The 20,261-nt window shown below is 37.5% G+C and overlaps 1 protein-coding gene, 1 long non-coding RNA gene and 1 pseudogene across 3 annotated transcripts in view; 1 reads left to right on the forward strand and 2 right to left on the reverse strand.

Moving 5' to 3' along the window:
• LOC145975617 (2-oxoadipate dehydrogenase complex component E1) overlaps positions 1-20,261 on the reverse strand; it is a 330,754-nt gene that overhangs the window by 48,260 nt on the left and 262,233 nt on the right. The gene's annotated exons all lie outside the window — the stretch shown is intronic.
• Positions 9,068-10,429, reverse strand: LOC145975623 (uncharacterized). Its single transcript, XR_014440024.1, has 3 exons — positions 10,288-10,429; positions 9,257-10,208; positions 9,068-9,167 (listed from the first exon to the last, which is right to left on the reverse strand). It is a non-coding gene; the product is annotated as an uncharacterized LOC145975623 (long non-coding RNA).
• Positions 14,279-19,772, forward strand: LOC145975825 (zinc finger protein 862-like; annotated as a pseudogene).

Here is a 20,261-nt window from a genome sequence, read left to right on the forward strand (position 1 = left end):
TCTCTCGGTCACTCACTCACTCACTCACCTGCTTACTCACTTGCTCACTCACCTTGTAGCAGCGTAGCGAATCTTCAAGCTATGTATTGTTGTTATCTGCTGCACGGTTATGATTGCTAGAGATGCGCGACACATCGAAATTTTTTCGATTATTAATCTCACACTCGATTGACACAATACAGATTACACGATAACGAGTTTACTGTTTATTCACTCACTATTGATTTATCGATACCAAAAATTACTTTCAAAGAAACGCGAATGCAAACAACACATGACTCGAAGCGACGGACCGCGGAGACTGCGCGACCACAAGAGTTATGTTGCCAGAAACGCGACACGCGACATCTAACAAACGACTTGCGCGTGGCGCGTGATTGACGCGAGATAAGACGAACGATCGGCTAAAACCTTCGCATTGCGAATGCGGTAGAAAACATGAAACGTATAATGACATACTTAAAAAATTAATTATTTATAATAAATAATAACTATTAATAATTGCTAATTATAATAAATAATTATTATTTTAAAAAGCATGTGTTATACGTTATTGCGTTTTCGAAATTATTGCATTCACGATGCGAAGATTTAAGTCAATCGCAAGAATAATGTAATTAAAATTACATTTGGAAAAATTTATTTTTATTCTGCTCACAATGAAATGTTCCAACGTGAAAATGTATTGGTCGCTCTGAAAAGAGCGGATTGACTAAAAAAAAATTTTAAAGCAGATGCTTAAAATGCCCGCCATCCATCCTAATGCAAGCTCTCATGCGTTTTAATAAGTTTCTTTCGACGTTTTCCATTATTTCTTCGTCAATATTCCAAATAGCGAATCGTAATCTTGTCTCCAGATCTTCAATATCTTCGGGAAGCGTTTTATAAATTACTTCCTTGCAGTATCCCCATAAGAAAAAATCTAGAGGATTGAGATCCGGAGATCTTGCGGGCCAACGTATCGGGCCGTACCGACCCATCCAGCGTCCGGGAAAATTCTCGTTTAAGTAATTCGTAACGATCCTGGCGTTGTGTGGCCCAGCACCGTCTTGTTGGAAGATAATATCGTTTCTTTCAAATAATGGCACATCTTCTAAGAAATGTGGTAGATTTTCTGTTAATAAATCGACGTAGATTCTTCCAGTTAAAATATCTGGAAGAATAACTGGACCAAGTATTTCAGTGCCCATTATTCCAGCCCATACATTAATCTTCCAACGAGTTTGAAAATTTCGAAATCGCGTGACTCTGGGATTTTCTTCGCTCCAAAAGTGCATATTATGCACATTAAAAATTCCTTCTTGTGTGAATAGCGATTCATCGCTGAATATCACACGAGAGGAATATCTGGGATCTCGATCGACGTTTCGCAGAAAATTTTCGCAAAACGTTCGTCTTGATAATCGCAGGCTTATTGATTGCATTATCGATCGTGCGTCTAATTTATACGATCTTCGCTGGGGGTCTATGCCCCTCCTCGCCTCCCGCGACCAATTACTAATTAGCGTCCGCTACATTCGCTGGAAGATTAATGTATGGGCTGGAATAATGGGCACTGAAATACTTGGTCCAGTTATTCTTCCAGATATTTTAACTGGAAGAATCTACGTCGATTTATTAACAGAAAATCTACCACATTTCTTAGAAGATGTGCCATTATTTGAAAGAAACGATATTATCTTCCAACAAGACGGTGCTGGGCCACACAACGCCAGGATCGTTACGAATTACTTAAACGAGAATTTTCCCGGACGCTGGATGGGTCGATACGGCCCGATACGTTGGCCCGCAAGATCTCCGGATCTCAATCCTCTAGATTTTTTCTTATGGGGATACTGCAAGGAAGTAATTTATAAAACGCTTCCCGAAGATATTGAAGATCTGGAGACAAGATTACGATTCGCTATTTGGAATATTGACGAAGAAATAATGGAAAACGTCGAAAGAAACTTATTAAAACGCATGAGAGCTTGCATTAGGATGGATGGCGGGCATTTTGAGCATCTGCTTTAAAATTTTTTTTAGTCAATCCGCTCTTTTCAGAGCGACCAATACATTTTCACGTTGGAACATTTCATTGTGAGCAGAATAAAAATAAATTTTTCCAAATGTAATTTTAATTACATTATTCTTGCGATTGACTTAAATCTTCGCATCGTGAATGCAATAATTTCGAAAACGTAATAACGTATAACACATGCTTTTTAAAATAATAATTATTTATTATAATTAGCAATTATTAATAGTTATTATTTATTATAAATAATTAATTTTTTAAGTATGTCATTATACGTTTCATGTTTTCTACCGCATTCGCAATGCGAAGGTTTTAGCCGATCGTTCGTCTTATCTCGCGTCAATCACGCGCCACGCGCAAGTCGTTTGTTAGATGTCGCGTGTCGCGTTTCTGGCAACATAACTCTTGTGGTCGCGCAGTCTCCGCGGTCCGTCGCTTCGAGTCATGTGTTGTTTGCATTCGCGTTTCTTTGAAAGTAATTTTTGGTATCGATAAATCAATAGTGAGTGAATAAACAGTAAACTCGTTATCGTGTAATCTGTATTGTGTCAATCGAGTGTGAGATTAATAATCGAAAAAATTTCGATGTGTCGCGCATCTCTAGCAATCATAACCGTGCAGCAGATAACAACAATACATAGCATGAAGATTCGCTACGCTGCTACAAGGTGAGTGAGCAAGTGAGTAAGCAGGTGAGTGAGTGAGTGAGTGACCGAGAGAGTGTGAGTGAGAGACTGAATGAGAGAGTGTATGAGTGTTGCGTAAAAGAGAGAAAGAGAGCGAGAAAAAAGTGCGTGCGTGTGTATGAATGTCTGTCCCTCCTACCCTCTCTCTCTCTTTCTCTCTCTCTCTTACGCACACACTCCGCCATACACACATCGCGTGTAGCAATCAGCTGATTGCAACGTCAACTTTTCATTATTAAAATAACGTTATTTTAAGGAACACGTATTTCTGACGTAATTCTAAGACATTTTCTTCTTTACCAAAATTTTATTTAAAGCATAATTTTATGTTATAAGATAAAATAGTTAGCGACTCATGCGGTGATAATCACCCGTCGGGCGGTCAGCTGCGCCCGCGCTCGCGGCACGCCGCGCCGCTCCTGCCTGCCTTCTGTACCCGACGCGTGATTTACTAACTATTTTTGCTCATAATTCAAAAACTACGCTTCAAATCAAATTTTGGTAAAGGAAAAATTGTCTTAGAATGGTGTCAGGAATACGTCATTTTAAAGACATAACGTTTTTCAGGATCGCCCTGTATGACATATTTCGCTTCACATGGTTGATATGGTTCATGAATTTATATAAGTTTGCAACTTTTTATGCGAAGCCAGGTATATTCCACACTTCAGACACGGGTTGGGTTGGGTTATATCTTCCGAAAGTGGAGCCCCCCCATAGGGGAGGCGGAACACACGGTCTACGCATCTACGCATGTACTTTACAAAGTTTACAAATACATATATTCTAGATTTCAAGATTTCTAGCGAAACTAAACAATAATTCTATAGCTTAGCGATATGGAAGCGACAACGAGCAAACGTAAACAAAAAATATAAACATACAAGTAAAATATAATACGAAACCGTGATAAACAAATGTAAACAAAAAATGTAAATACATAAATAGGATATAACGAAAAGATGATATAAAAGTATGAAACTTCAAAAGTGCATATCTCAGAAACGAAAAGAGACCGCCGCAAAATTCAAACGGTGTACTTATGGATAGCGGTGTACTTATGGATTCCAACGGTGTACGTATGGCTTAGGAATATATCCTCTACAACATATGTGAAAATAAAAAATTTTTCGAGCTGTGTAACCTAAAGTAAACATTTACCATTATTACATTTAAACATAATTATAAAACCTAATGCTTTTTACATATTTGAAAAATGAGATACATTTCTTTTGAATTAAAATAATATTTGTAGAACTTAATTAAATATTTGAAAAATTAAGTAACAGATTCATGACTTCCGCTTCCGGTGCAATAACGGTTGACACATGGAAAGTAGGCAAGTGTGATAGTGAGAATTGGTGAGAATTGCAGAAGGGTGGTGATAGTGAGAGCAGAGGTGAGAAAGAGTGTGAGAGAGTATAAAAGAAATAAGGGGAGGGCCGGATTAGGGAAAAAAACGGGTAATATAGGGAAGCGAGATGACAGGATAAAAGGCATAGAATAGGGGGATAGTAGATAGAGACATAGGAAAACGGGCGGTAGGCATTGAGCATAGACAGTGGGTAGATAGGTAGGAAACAACGAGGCGCACGAGGGGCATAGAGTATATAGTAGGGATAGAAGGGGGAGCAGAAAAGCGCGCGTGGTTTAAATGGAGACGGGGTCAAAGGAGAGAGTAGGTGTATTAGGAAGGAAGGAGAGGAAGAGGGGGAGTATATAGGATGTTTAGAGGAGTTGTGGAAAAGGAAGAGGGAGGAAATGGAGAGGAGTGGAGGGGAAGAGTAGGAGATATTTAAGAAAAGTAAAATAATAGAAAGATCGCCGGGGTGAAGGAAATAGAGAAGAGTGAGCTGGGAGAGTGGATGAGGGAAATGAAAGAGGACTTTGAGAGAATGGCAGAAAGAACGGAGAGAGCGATGGAGGAAGAAAGAAGGGAATTTAGAGAACAGGGAAGGGGTTTGAACGAGAAGATGGAGGAAATGAGGGAATTCAGAGAGGAACAGAAGGAATGGAGGGAGGAGAGAGGGGAGTTGAGGAGGAAGATAGAGGAGATGAAGGAAAGAACAGAAAAATTGGAGGAGGAAAGAGAGGAAAGAGGATAACTTGATACAAAGTAGGATAGGGGCGAATAAGATAATGGACAAGGTAGGTGAGTTAGAAAGAAGGTTAGACATCAGAGAGAGGGAGGAGAGGAGGAGGAATGTAATAAGAAATGTAGAAGTAAAGGAGGGAGAAAGAAGAAAGGCAGTGGAGGAGATATTAGGGGTAATGGGAGCGAAGGTGGAAGTAGGGGAAGTTAAAAAGATAGGAGAAGTGAAAGAAAAAGGGCGGGAGATGTTATTAGTCAGGTTAGGAAGTGAGGAGCAAAAATGGGAGGTGATGGAGAAAAAGAAGAATTTAAGAGGCAGAAAGGAGAGAATTTTGGACCTGTCATGGAGGGAGAGGAGGGTTAGATGGAGGTTGGGAGAGATAGCAAGAATGGAGGAGGCGAAGGGAAGAAGAGTTTGGGTAAGAGGAGGGAGAATAAGGATAGGAGACTAATGGTGGAAGTGGGATGACGTCTTCGTCAGAAGAGGTGTTGAGAGATGAAAAGGGTGAGATAAGAGGAGAAATACAGGGGGAAGGAAGATAAGTGGAGAAGAGAATGGGGGGATAATGGGGGAGGAGAAGAGAAAGGAAATTGGTAGGGAATGGAAGGTGGCATTCTGGAATGTAGCGGGATTGAGGAATAAGGACAGGGATTTTTGGAAGGGGTTGGAAAATTGGGACGTAATTGTGTTGTCAGAGACATGGGTAGATGAGAAGGGATGGGATAGGATAACCGAAAGGATACAAATGGGGGACACAAATAGCAAAAAGGAGAAGTAGGAAGAGGAGGGCAATGGGAGGAATGGCTATGGGGATAAGAAAAGAAGTAATGGAGAAAGGAGAGGAAATGAAATCAGAAAGGGAGGGAATAATTGAAGGAAGAGTGAGAGGGGGGGGGAAGGTGGAGGATAATAGGAGTATATGTGAAGGGGAATTTAGAGGAAGTGTTAAAGGATATGGAGGGATGGATATGGAGGGAAGAAAAGGAAGTGGGAAGTAGAATACTGATAGGTGGGGACTTTAACGCGAGAACAGGAAGGGAGGGAGGAGCGGTGAGAGAGAAAGATGAGGGGGAATCAGGAAGTGAGAAAGGAAGGAGATCAAAGGACGAAAAGATAAATAGGGACGGAAGGAAGTTAGTGGAATTAGTTGAAGAAAAAGAATGGAGTATTTTTAATGGAAATATGAGGGGGGATGAGGAAGGGGACGTTTACGGGGGGTAAGGGATGTACAGTAATAGACTATGTGATTGGAGATGAGGATGTGAGAGGGAGAATCAAAAGAATGAGAATAGGAGATAAAATTGACTCGGATCATCATCCGGTGGAAGTATGGGTGGAAGGGAAAGTGAAGAGGAAGAGGAGAGGGGAAAGGATAAAAGGAGTGATATGCCATGAGGAGGGTAGAGAAATATTTAGGAAAAAGATGGCATTAGAGAAAACAATGGGAGAGGGATTGGAAGAAGCATGGAGGGATATGGAATTGAGAATAAAAAAGGCGATAAGGTGACAGAGGAAGAACAGGGAAAAGGAAAGATAATAAGAAGGGGATGGTGGGATGAAAAATGTAAGGATAAGAAAAGAGAGGAATTGAGGAGATGGAGGAGGAAGGGAGAAGATAAAGAAGGATATAGGGAAAAGAAAAGAGAATATAGGGAGTTATGCGAGCAAAAGGAAAGGGAAGAAAGTGAGAGATGGGAAAAAGAAGCGGAACAGGTAAGGAAAGAGAGGGATGTGTGGGAGATTGTGAATAAAGGTAGGAGAAAGAGGAGGAGAGTGAACGAGAATAGAGGAGAGAGAATGGAAAGATTATTTTATGAGACTACTGGGAGGGGTGGAGCACAGAGTAGTGAGAGGAAATTGGGATAGGAGAAGGGAGGATGGAGAAGGGGAAATAAGCAACGAGGAAATAAGGGGGGCGATCAGAAGGTTGAAGGATGGGAAGGCAGCTGGGTACGATGGAATACCAGGAGAGGTTTGGAAATATGGAGGGAAAGATTTGGTAGACTAGGGGTGGAACTTTTGGGGGGGTGTGGGAAGGGAGAGGGGTGGCCGGAGAGATGGAAGGGAGTAATTGTACCAATTGTGAAGAAAGGAGAAGGAAAGACAGTGGAGGAATATAGGGGGGGTGACACTGATGGCGGTGTTATACAAGGTGTATATGATGGGGCTAACGGAAAGATTGAGAGAGGAATGTGAGACTAAAAGGGTGATTCCGCAGACTCAGATAGGGTTTAGGAAGGGAATGAGTACAATGGATAACATATATGTGATAAATTATCTAATAAATAGGCAACTGGGAAGGGGAAGGAGAGTAGTGGCATTATTTGTGGACTTGAAGGCGGCATTTGACACGGTGGATAGAGAGGTTTTATGTGAGACAATGAGGATGAGAAGGATAAGAGAGGGTTTAGTGGAGAGAGTGAAAGAAGCACTGAGGGAGACGAAGAGTAGGGTAAGAGCAAGAGGGGAAACGTGGGGGAGTTTTTGGACGGCAAGGGGGATAAGGTAGGGATGTCCATTGAGTCCGATGTTATTTAGCATAATAATTGCGGACTTGGAGGAGGAGATGTGAAAGGTGAAGTGGGGAGGGATAAAGCTGGATGGGGAGGAAGGATATATACCTTAGCTTATGCGGATGATATAGTGCTATTGGCGGAGGAGGAAGATGAAATGAGGAGCATGATTGGTAGATTGGAGGAATATATGGAGAGAAAAGGTTTAGAGTTGAATGTAGGTAAGACGAAGGTAATGAGGTTTAAGAAGGGAAGAGGTAGAATGAAGAAAAGAGAGTGAAGGTGGAGAGGAAAAAGGATGGAGGAGGTAAAGGAATTTAGGACCTTAGACCTAGAATTTAGGAATTTAGACCTGGGGTATACGTTGCAGAGGAATGGAGGACAAAAAGCGCATATTAAGGAAAGAATCAAAAGGACGGCGGCGGTAATGGGGGAAGTATGGGGAATAGGGAAGAGAAAGTTTGGCAAGGATTGGAGTAGAAGGCTATGGCTGTTTGACAGGCTAATATGGACAATATTGAGCTATTGAGCTTGAAGTTGAGATATGGGGATGGAAAGAAAGGGAAGGAATAGAGAGATTGGAGGAAAGATATATGAGGTGGGTACTGGGCCTAGAGAGAAGAACGCCAGGATATTTGATAAGGGAAGAAATTAAGAGGGGAAAGTTAAGAGAGAGAGAGCGGAAAGAGAACTTGGGGATTTGAGGATAGGCTGAAGGAAGGGAAGGGTAGTGATTTGACGAGACTATGCTGGAAGGAATTGAGGGAGGAGTCGAGGGAGGGAAAGGTAGGATCAGAGTGGGAGGAGGAGAGAAAGAGGTTCTTTGAAAGCAGGGGATGAGGGATTAGAGAGGTAGAGAGGAAGAGAGAGGAAGGGGATGGGTGGTTTAGAGAATTGATTAGGAAGGACAAAGAGGAGCAAAGGTTGGAGAGAGAAGGAAGGATAAGAGACTCAAGATATAACAGGTAGCATAAGATGATAAAGGAGGAAGGAATACGAGAATATCTAAAGAAGGGATGGGAAGAAAGCAGGTGGAGGAGGGTATTGAGGTTTAGATTGGGGAATGAGATAGGAGAGAGTAATTATTGGGAAGAGGAAGACAAAAGGATATGTAGGTTATGTGAAGAGGAGACGGAGACTTGGGAACACATATAGGAGGAAGTATTCGATTTCATTAAAAATATTGAACATAATATCTCCAGTTTGGATCAGGAAACGGCTAACAATATTAGATGTTTGTCAGTCCAGACTCTTAATAAATGTCTATTATCCCCTCCTCATTTTTCAGATCTTGACTCTCGTTTGCTATCCTTAACTAAAATTACAAAAAAATTCCTTTCTGACCATCCTGACATCATTGTCACAAAAGCTGATAAGGGGAATGTAACTGTTTCTCTTGATAAGACCGAATATTTTGACAAGATGCATGACCTCCTATCAGACCGGAACACGTACATGGTAGTGAACCGCGACCCGACGAATAGAGTCATCTCCCAGTTGAGGGAGTTGTTACAGCGTTGACGTAAAAATGATTACATCTCTAACGGTACTTATAGAGCGCTATTGAGTACAGATGGGATCTTACCGCGTGCCTACGGACTGCCAAAGATCCATAAGAAAGATTGCCCGTTACGTATCATCATCTCTTGTATTAATAACCCTCTTTATTCGCTAGCGTCTTTCCTTCACAACATGTTAGACAAAAATTTACCTAATCCGAATAGCCATATTGCGAATAGCTTTGAATTGATTAAAAGACTTAACAATGTGTTCTTAGATGATTGGTACGATTTGGTCTCATTGGATGTGGAGAGTCTTTTTACTAATGTTCCATTAGATTTGGTTATTGGAGGAATTGCTAAAAGATGGCATTTAATTAAAAACAACATCAACATTCCTTATAAGGAATTTTTGATTTCTTTAAATCTTATTATGGACTCCACCTACTTCCAATTTGACAATGTCATATATAAACAGATTTTTGGCACTCCCATGGGATCTCCTCTCTCCCCGATCTTAGCGAATATTATTATGTCTGATTTGGAAGACAGAGCAATTTCGTCTCTTCCTGTTTCCCTTCCCTTTTATGTTCGCTACGTTGATGATATTGTTCTTGCTGCTCCTAAACAATACATCCAACATATTTTCCAGGTTTTTAATTCGCTTCACAATAGACTACGGTTTACCATTGAATATTCAAACAACAACAGTATAAATTTCCTGGACACAACTATCATAATCAACAATAACTATATTGAATTTAATTGGTATAGGAAACCGACTTTTTCAGGAAGATTTCTATCATTTTTCTCACACCATCCTCTGTCACATAAAAAAGGAGTTATCATTGGATTGACTGATAGAATTTTTAAACTGTCACATCCACGGTTTCATAATGAGAATTTTTCTTTTATTATTTCGACTTTATTAGGCAATGGTTATCCTATTAAATTTATTTTTCACACTATTTCTCAAAGATTAAAGTTTTTAATCTCTGACGTGAACAATAACGAAACTGCTCTCACTCAATCCTCCTCCTCTCTTATTCCTTTCTTCACCATTCCTTTTTCCTCAAGTTTTCCAAGAGGTTTTGTTTCCAACATCAAGAGTTATGCGAACAGAAGATTGGCATATACAGTCAATAACAAATTAAAATCCCTTATTAGACTGTACAAGGATCCGGTATCTAAATTCCACCACGTGAATGTCATTTATAAAATTAGTTGTTTAGACTGTGATGCTTCATATGTGGGGCAAACTAAAAGGAAGTTACTGACCAGAGTTAAAGAACATCGTTCTGATATCAATAAATCTTCTGGTTCTCTCTCAGTTGTGTCTCTTCATAGATTGAACGGACATGAGTTTGATTGGGAGAATGTTTCCATTTTGGAGGAGGAACCTAGATATAAAAAGAGGCTAATTGCTGAGATGTTACATATCTCAGGTCAGAACCATGGCCTTAACATTCAGAGCGATACCGAATTCTTGGATAAGATGTATTTGCCCATTATAAAAAAATGTTCGCAGTAATTATTTGAAATTTTTCCTTCGTTCTGTCTTCTTTCCTTCTGTGACGTTTTGTTCCTCTCCTTCCTTTCCCTTCTCTCTCTCTCCCCCTCCCCCCCCCCTCTTTTTGATGTTTCGCGTTCTGTGCTATATGTGATCCCCATGTGCCTCAGTTCGGCTCTGTTGATTGGAACGTTAAGTTGTGCTTAACTTGCTCTCCCTTTGTGTTCGATTTTTTGATTTGAGATCACTTTCAAATTTAGAGACCGGTATGTGATTTTATTATATTAACTTTACTCTTGCTTTATATGAAGGTTTCTCTTAAGTAGTTTCCGGATTGTTTGTTAAATTATTGCTCTGTCTTGTTTTTCTTTTTTAGAGTGTCAGATTTTTAAGCTTTTACTCGCACATATTTGGACCATCAAGTTTCCAACTGGTCATCGATTTATGCATCTTTGACTGTTTTTTCTTTTGGAAATGGTCATGGATCTGTATGTGGGTTTTCCTTCCGGTTTTTTTGGAGAGGATCATCTCGTTTTTAACGGTATACTGGTGGTATGCGGTACGAGCTTTCGGGTTTTCTGTGGCGATACGTTAATGCGATGCGTTCTTTCCTTTTTTGTGATTGACGGTTTAAATTTTCCGTTATTGTACACATATTTGCTTCCGATTTTTTGACTTTGCGTTGTTCCGAAACTTATTTACATTTCTCCTATGACCGTTAATTTTAATTTTATCTTAATGTTTATTATTCTCTTTGTTAGTCGACATTGAAAAGGATCCGAATTGGATTGAAACGCGGCGTTTGTCATGTTCAAATTAAATAAACATTTTCATATGGTTATTTTATTGTAATAACCGTTTTATTATTTTTTGCATATTTCCACCATTGCGTTGGTCCTTGTAGCCTTTTAACTAATTTTTTATTGATTTTATCTAACGGACCTTTATTTCATTATAATAATTTACATATAGGAGGGGTGTAGAGTGTGGAGGACTGGGGGGAAAGCTGGCAGGAAATGGTGGGGTGGATATTGGGGGGGAGGAGGGGAGGGAGAATGGTGGATAAGAGAGATAGAGAGAGAAAGAGAAGTAAGAAAAGATAGAGGAGGGAGAGGAGAGAGGGGGGCAGAGGAAAAGAGAGGGACGGAGGGAGGGAGAGAGAGAGAGGGAGGGAGGGACGACGGAGTTGAGAGGATGAATGAAAGGTAAAAGGAAGCGGAAGTCGAGGGCGTGTGTGTGTGTGTAAAGGAGGGTGGGGGAGCGAAGAGATTCGCGATCCCTCAAGTAGTTTATAAGTGTAGGTTAACTTTAGGATAAGAGTAGATTTAAGACTATTGTGTAATAGATTGTAACCCTAAGGGGAACAATAAAGATTATTATTATTATTATTAAGTAACAGATTCATTATCATTATAAAATAAAATTAAGAAGATGAAGTCAACTCTGTAATAAAAATCAATATTATCTAACATGAAAATAATCTATAACAGATAACAATTAGTACGCATGTAAATGTGGTTACGATTTGAACGAATGAATTCTACGTAATATTATTGGCAAATTTTGATCGCTTATGATTCAAAAATTATTATAATCAACATTTTTCTATTAGAATTTTTAACTCTATTTTATTTATAGAATACGCTATTAAAGTATTATACGGAGATTGTGACATCCTGTATGTGTGTTTGTGCGTGCGTGTGTGTGTGCGCGCACGTGTGTGCTTTTTTGGAAGATTTACTATCATATTAAATATTTGTTAGAGAAGAATTGAATTATATTTTGCTATAACAAGAAAATATAACTTTATTCTAATAAAACAAGCATTTTCATATATAATAAAAAATAACCACCTTAGAATATATCTTTGTTCAATTACATTATGTATAACATATAAAATGTAAACAAAAAGAATTGTTTATCACAGTAATCTAACCTATAACTAACAATTCCTTGTTCACACTTTTGAACAACATCACAGTTATAGGAAGATAATAAATATGACTGATTATGAGACAAAAAACTGCATTTCGTCACGTTTCTAGGTACGACGATGTAAACTTAAGGTCAAAATTTGTCTACGCGGGAAATGTATGAAATCAGCCTATCTTTATATTTTTGAACCTACTAAACTTGAATATAAAACTTAAAAGTTTTCTAAAGTCCTGGAAACTTGACGAAATGCAATTTTTCTACAACAAATTCTCGTTTCACAGCATATATTTTCTTCTATTTTGTACAGTCTAATCTATCTCATTAGATTGCATATTTGTTACATCATATCAGTATATTTGTTATATCAATCTGAATATATACAGTGTATCCCATGAACTGCAAAATATCTCGGAAAATAAGTATCGAAAAAATTGTCTCAAACAAAAGTTGTGTAGGATTCGGAGAGGAACATCTGATGGTGATATTGATTTAACCTTGAATGAACGTGTCAAGGTGGATTATATGGATCATATGGAGTTCAACTTTGTTTTTTTAAATGAAACTCTATATTTCATTGCATATTCTTGTAACTTATGTTGAGAGCTTTCAAAAACATTATAATAAAATATTATTTTGTTAAGTACTTTTCGAGTTCTGACTCTTGAAATAATTTCTTAATTTTACATAAACTATAAAATATCTCGTAAAATATTTACTTTTCGATGATATTACCTCAATACTTTAGTAGAAATATAGGGCCTGTTCTAATCTCTCAGGAGGGTGAGGTGCGAGCGGATCTGCAGCATGGGGGGGAGTGACGTCACGCGGCCCGGGGAGATGGAACCACGATGCTTTTGATAGGCGAGAAGTCCGTAAGATAAAGGGGGTTCACGAAAGTCCGCGAAGCATCCGTGCGGGGGGAGGTCCACGACGCGACTGCGTGGGACATGGACGTAATGAGTTGCAAAAGGACGACGCATAGGTGTGAGAAGGACAGTGCGAAAGTGTGAGAAGGACGATGCGAGGTATAACATCAGTGTGGGGCAAGGATAGTGCGACGGTATGAGGAAGATAACACGAGGCAATGTGAAGTTGTGAGAAGGATGGCACAAGATGATACATGAGATGACGCAAAGTAAGAGAGAGAAGCACGAGATAGGTGTAGCGTTGGAAAAGGATAGCGCAAAGATTAGAGGAGAATGGTGAGAGGCGTTCGCAATATATTTGACGCGAGGCGTTCACTTAAGTGTGGGAGAAGGATAATGCAATGAGACTTCATAGTGTAAAAGAAAGATAGTGCGAGATGATGCGTGACAAAACGATAATGCGACACTTACAATTAGACGTAAGAGAGAAGTAGCGTGAGAAAAGGATAATGCGGGTCTTAGGCGTAAGAAAAGGATAATGTAGAGGAGAGGCGCAGAAATAATTATAATTTTTAAATATAAAATTTATTCATGATGTATGTACTACATATTTTACATGTATGTGTGTATGTATATGTGGATCTCTGCTTAATATTAAAATTATATAAAATAATTATATTATATAAAATATAATAAAATATAATATACTATTCAACAAAATTATCGCATAGGTAACTTCACGTCAAAATTTCGCATAAATTCAAACAAGCATAACCGCCCAAAATGGTCATATTTGAAAAATTCTTATTTCATTTTCAAGCTTGAAACAGTTGTAAAGATGCACCCTCGTTGTACCGTTTTATTCCCGACCGACCAACAGCCGGAAGCTGCCGCCCGGAAAACAACCGCCGGGCAGGGGCAGGGGCGCGCCGCGAGATAAATCGATTGTTTAAACCAATGCTCGGAATTAGTTGCCTTTTTCAGGCCGATATCTGAGGCGACGTCTACGATCCCCCCACTACCGTCCGAGGCTCGACGGCCGAGCCGCCGATCGCGCGCGCAGTGTTCCGATTAGGGATTCCCTGCGCGCGCATGTACGATTCTGCGCATGCGCGATCATGAGATTGCAGTAATGTACACGCACCGGGCACCACGTCATTCCTGCTGGTAGTGCTGGTGCGTATACAAGTGTATAAGCATACGTGTTTACGTGTACAGTTTTGGCGGGACGTTATGACAGGAGAGAGTTAAGAAAAATCAATAGGAGGATCAATAAGAAGATGTAATAGGATCAATTTGAGGTGTGTTTATTATTATAAATTATAATGGACGGTTATATACAAAAAGGAGCCGTAAAAAAATCGAGAGTCAGACTTTTTCAAACATCATGGTTAGATGATAACATTTTTAAAGGATGGTTGGCTCGCCATCCTACGGAAGATAATGCTTTATGTCTTGCATGCAATAAAACCATCACGTTTTAAAGCAAACTTAGTTCGTCATTCACAATCGGTCCAACATTTGGAACAATTAAATAAAAATAAAGAAAATTTAAATGTCAATGTTTCGGACAGTAATAATAATAGAGTAACTTTATCACACATAGAGAAAGTAAAACGCGTAGAGATAAAATTAGCAGCATATTTTGCTGAACACAATATTTCTTTTTATTCCGCGGATTATTTAATTCCACTGTTGAAAGATATCTGTGCAGAGCCTAAAGTTGTGTTAGATCTTTCACTAGCTCGAGATAAATGCACAAACATTGTTACTAAAATAATTGCAAAACGCGAAGTGCAAAAGCTTACTGAATATATTCAAAATTGTAAATTTTTAATTTTAATAGACGAAAGTACTGATATTTCCGATACTAAAGTTATGTGTATTCTTGTACAATATGTGTCACTTTTAATAAAAAGAGTAAGAACGCAATTATTAGATTTGTTAGCTTTAGACGCAACAGATTGTTCCGCAAACAAAATTTTTGAAATTTTTAAAATTATGTTAAAAAAAAAAGAAATTCCTTTACAAAACATTGTTGGAATGTGATAATGCATCTGTAATGATTGGATGCAATAATTCTTTTATGTCGCGTTTAAAATTAGAAATTCCGGGTCTTTGTTGTATTAAATTGTATTTGCCATTCATATGCGCTTATAGCAAGTAGAGCTTGTGAAAAACTTCCCGAAACTTGTGAAAATTTGCTTCGAGGAATTGCTAATTATATCTCAGGTAGTGCAAAGAGATGCGCAATTTTAGGTGAATTTCAGGATTTTTTCAACGTGGAAAGAAATAAAATTTTAAAATTGTCGAATACTCGGTGGTTAGTGTTGCATAAATGCATTGTTAGATTATTAGATAATTGGGATGTTTTAAAAAATTATTTTGTTTTAGCTGTGGTAGAAGATAAGTTAAAATCTGCGGAAATCATTTTAAATCAATTGAATGATAATTTTATTAAAGCGTACATATTATTTTTGAAATATTCGTTAAATTTTTTTAATAACTTTAATGCTCTTTTTCAATCTCGTAAGGTTTTGATTCGTACTTTGTTTGAAAACAGCCACCGATTAATTCGCGAAATAGCGACAAATTTTGTAATCCCTAAAGTTTTAGAAAATGTTGTTGATTTAAATATAGAAGATGAAAATAATTTTCGAGGTGTTAATGATATTAATGTTGGGCCGGAATGTGAACGTTTTTTTACAAACATCACCTTCAGAATGCGCGCAAGAAATTAAATTAAATTATTTACAGTTTTACATAACTGCCGTTCGCAAAATGTTAAAACGTTTGCCGTACAAAGCTACTGTTTTTCAACAATTAATGTTTTTACAGTACCGAAAATTGCTCTTTATAATGAAAGTAGAGTCCAATTTAAAGATTTAACTTTTATAGCAACGCGTATAGGGCATATTGATATGACACATATGAATGGACAATTTTACCATCGGTTTTTAACAATGAAGAGAAAAAAGAATTAGAGTCTTTTGAAATAGATATAATGTGGAAAAAAATATTAGAATTTAAAAACTTTAATGACGAAAAAATGTTTCCAAATTTAGAGTCATTAGTCGAGGCAGTCCTTTCTTTTCCACATTCAAATGCAGAAGCCGAACGAATTTTTCTATAGTTAATGATGTTAAAAATAAAAAAAGAAATCGGTTATCAAACGACTGTTTCCGCGATATGTACAATAAGATCAAGTTTTCAGGCTAAAGACATTAATTGTATTAATTTCGACGTAGATTCCGAGCATTTAAAATTATACAATCCGCAAAATTTATATGCAAAATCAGGCAATTCATGTGATGGTTAATATGTCTTTATTTTTGTTTTTTATATTATTTATTTTTTTTCATATAAGTAATTTTATATATCTAACCAAAATGACTCTCTTTGCATGCTGTTATGTTCTCAGATTTTATTTTATTTTATTTTTTAGTATTAGAATTAAAAATGTGATATAAATATTTATTTTAACTGTGATTTTAACTTTGCATGCTATTATAAATTATTAATGTTATGTTTTCAAATTTTATTTTACTTTTTGTTATTAGATTCAGATTATTAGACTTAGATATTAAGGTTTTATTTTACTCTTTATTATTAAAATATGTTTATTTTAACTGCGATTTTAACTGTGATTTTAACTGTTTCAGTATCTGATAGCCTGTGCAATTTTTAATTTTTATTAATTTCAGATTTTAATTTTATATTGTTATATTTTATATTGTTTATATTATTATCAATATATTGTTTATTAATTAAGAAATAATGTTTTTGTTTGTATGAATACTGGTAAGGTTTTTGGCAGTTTTCCTTACCCTTGCAACAAATGTTGGTATTCTTTGAGATCTCTGCCAAATAAAATATTTTTGTTTTATTTTGTAAATAGAGTGTTTTATTTAAAGAATATATATAAGCTTTTCCCCTTTTCCTTTTTATTTTTTATAATAATTAATATGTGTAAAATAATTCAATTATACACACACACACACAGACATATATATATATGTATATATATGTATACAAAAATTTTTCAGACTTTTTATATAGCTGGGTAACGGTGCCCTTTTTTATTAATATAAGATACTTTACTGGCACCGCATGCGCGCGCACGGAATCCCTAATCGGAACACTGCGCGCACGTAACACTATGCCTCAGGAGCGTCCGCCAAGCTGTTTCGCCAAATCGTCATTAAAATTTTCTTTGGTAAATAATTTTTCTTTTTGTAAATAAATATCAAAATTTTTATTATTATAATATATTATTTATGTATTCATAATATGTGTGTTATACATACTATACATATTATACATATGTACTGTTATACATATTATACATACATGCATGTATAATATGTATGTATAACAGATTATACATTAATAATATATTATAATAATAAAAATTTTGGTATTTAATTATAAAAAGAAAAATTATTTAACAACGAAAATTTTAATGACGATTTGGCGAAACGGGACGCTTGGCGGACGCTCCTGAGGCATAGCGTTACGCATGCGATCGGCGGCTCGGCTGTCGAGCCTCGAACGGTAGTGGGGGCATCGTAGGCGTCGCCTCAGATATCGGCCTGAAAAAGGCAACTAATTCCGAGCACTGGTTTAAACCGTCGTATAACGGCCGAAGCCATCGGTAAGCCGCGCCGACGACAACCGAGGGTTCCCGAAGCGCTCTGGATGAAACTTCCCCTCGAAGGGGCTCCGCCGCGCTCCACCGAGTGGATCCGCTCCGTACTGTACCGTTTTTCTGCCGCTCGGTGAGGGCATCCCGTTTTTACGCCGGCGTGGGACTAATTACCCGGAGTATAAAAAAGGCCCTCGACATTATCACGGCACCATTTTCCGATTCCACTTGCGACAGCAAGCAAAGATCCGAAAACCTACCGATTCTAGCAACAGCCTCGAGCCATGAACAAAAGGTGGAGAGTACTTCGCCTCAGCTGAGCATTCTCAGTTTCGGGCCTACGGCTAGATCCGATTTAATTCACGATCCGCCGAAAAAAAGTATTGGAGCGAACTCCGATACTGTCGAGAGATCTCGACCGCGGCAAATATCCCGCCGCCTTAACGCCGTTGCAATTAATTACCGGGGGTAGAGAGGAGAGCTACCTCCGACGAGCTGCTCTCGTCGGCACGGCGTATTCCCGCGACATCCTATTCCTCGCGAATAATTATTCCTACAGCGAGCGCGAGCGTTTCGATCTATCGAAACTCACGGCGTCTAACACCGCACGTCAAAACACGCAGCAAAAACACCGGCACGCGACGCATACGTCACGCGATCATCGACCGCGCGTTCATAATAGATTGTAACAGCTGACGCGTTTTTCTTACGTCGCGCGAAAGCCCTTTAAACACATTCTCGTTACCGAACATTTATACGATACACATTTAGCCGCAACCACACGAATATTTGTACACTGCACACTACACGCGAACATTTGTACACTGTACATTCATACACTGCACATTTATCTATACATATCGTGACGCGAACATTTATACGCCGCCCATTTATTCGCAACGCGAACACTCGTACACCGCACATTTATTCGTAACAACCGAACATTTATACACCGTACATTTATACATTGTACTTTTATCTACACGCATAACAACCAAACATTTGTACATTACACGTTCATCCGCTGCATTGCATGGACAGACACACTCTTGTACATACACGCCACTCGAAATTACAATAAACTCGTTTTATTTATTGATAAAACAATCGAGTAATTCCTCAGCTTGCCTAACCGAATCCTGATCCCGACTGCGATTATCCGTCGGCTAGTTCGCGGAACGCGACCGTGACACAGTTAGATTCCCATATCTTTGGCGCCATAATGTAAAAGTAAATTCCAATAGTATTTTTAGCGGAGAATATGGTAAAAATAGTTAAAAAATTCTATGATCAATAGATATTAATAAATAATATTAATGCTAATATAATGAACATATAATTTCATGATATTGTATATAGATTATATACGTTTTCATATGATATTGTTTACCTTTTTTATATTGAAATTAGATGGAATAATTATTGAATTTTATGTTGTTGATATTTTTTTATGACTGAAAATTATTATATTTCTTACGACTTGAAGAAAGATGTTGTTTAGGCATGTACTTTTCAAGACGAGCCAAATTTTAGTTAAATCAGAATATGTTAAATCAGAATAGATTAGGTTTGAATTAGGTTATATCTTCCGGAAGGTGAGCCCCCCCGTAGGGGGGAGCAGAACCTACTGTATCCACGCATGTATTTTGCAATGAAGTTCACTCTCAACAAGAATCTAGATTAAATATAGAATAAATTTTGCTTATTAATGATATCTATTGTTTGTTAATGATATTTATTGGTCGTACAATTTCTTAAATATTTTTCTAATATTTTCCGCTAAAAATATTATCGGAATTTACTTTTACATTATGACGCCAAAGTTATAGGAATCGTGCCCTTGAAACTGCACCTTAAGAAGCATTTGTGAATTTCATCATATCTTACTAATAAGCATCATTTTTCTATTATATTGTATTTTCTATTGTATTTTCTATTGTGTTTTCTATTATATTGTATTTTTTAGTGCATTCAGTTAAATCTCGGGGGATTAGATTATCCCAAATAGCAGATGTACATTCAGCTAAATCTTACACCTGAAAATAAGATAATCCCAAGTAGCAGCCGTATCAACTTCAAAAAATTTAAAGGAAATAAAAATATCGCATCAACAATAATCCCCTCTACAACGCAATTTGCCATACTATTTGAATTAATAATAATTCTAATACGATTATTTGCATCAGTTGCACATGTAAAAGGTTCACTGCTGAAGAACATGAATTTTTACGTTCCGATTGAAGAGAGTGCTATGTAAGAAGCAAAAATGCAACACGTAAGTTTCGATTGTTTTAAAAATTTTTTATTTATTCAAACTTTTAAATATTAGTCTAATTATTTATATTTTTATAGAACTCAGCCTCGTCATGCGTCTCGTATACTTAAAAGAAGGTATGCTCTAACTCTGATGTCGTATAAATATTTGGATATTGGAATAAGCGTTGAAGCTGTAACGTACGTAGAATTGGTTCTCGGTGATAATTGTGGCAATCAAATA

Source organism: Camponotus vicinus, unplaced genomic scaffold (assembly GCF_025532165.1).
Source record: "Camponotus vicinus isolate PSW18456_S1 unplaced genomic scaffold, iyCamVici1.0 SCAF_8, whole genome shotgun sequence".
Taxonomy (NCBI): Eukaryota; Metazoa; Arthropoda; class Insecta; order Hymenoptera; family Formicidae; genus Camponotus; species Camponotus vicinus.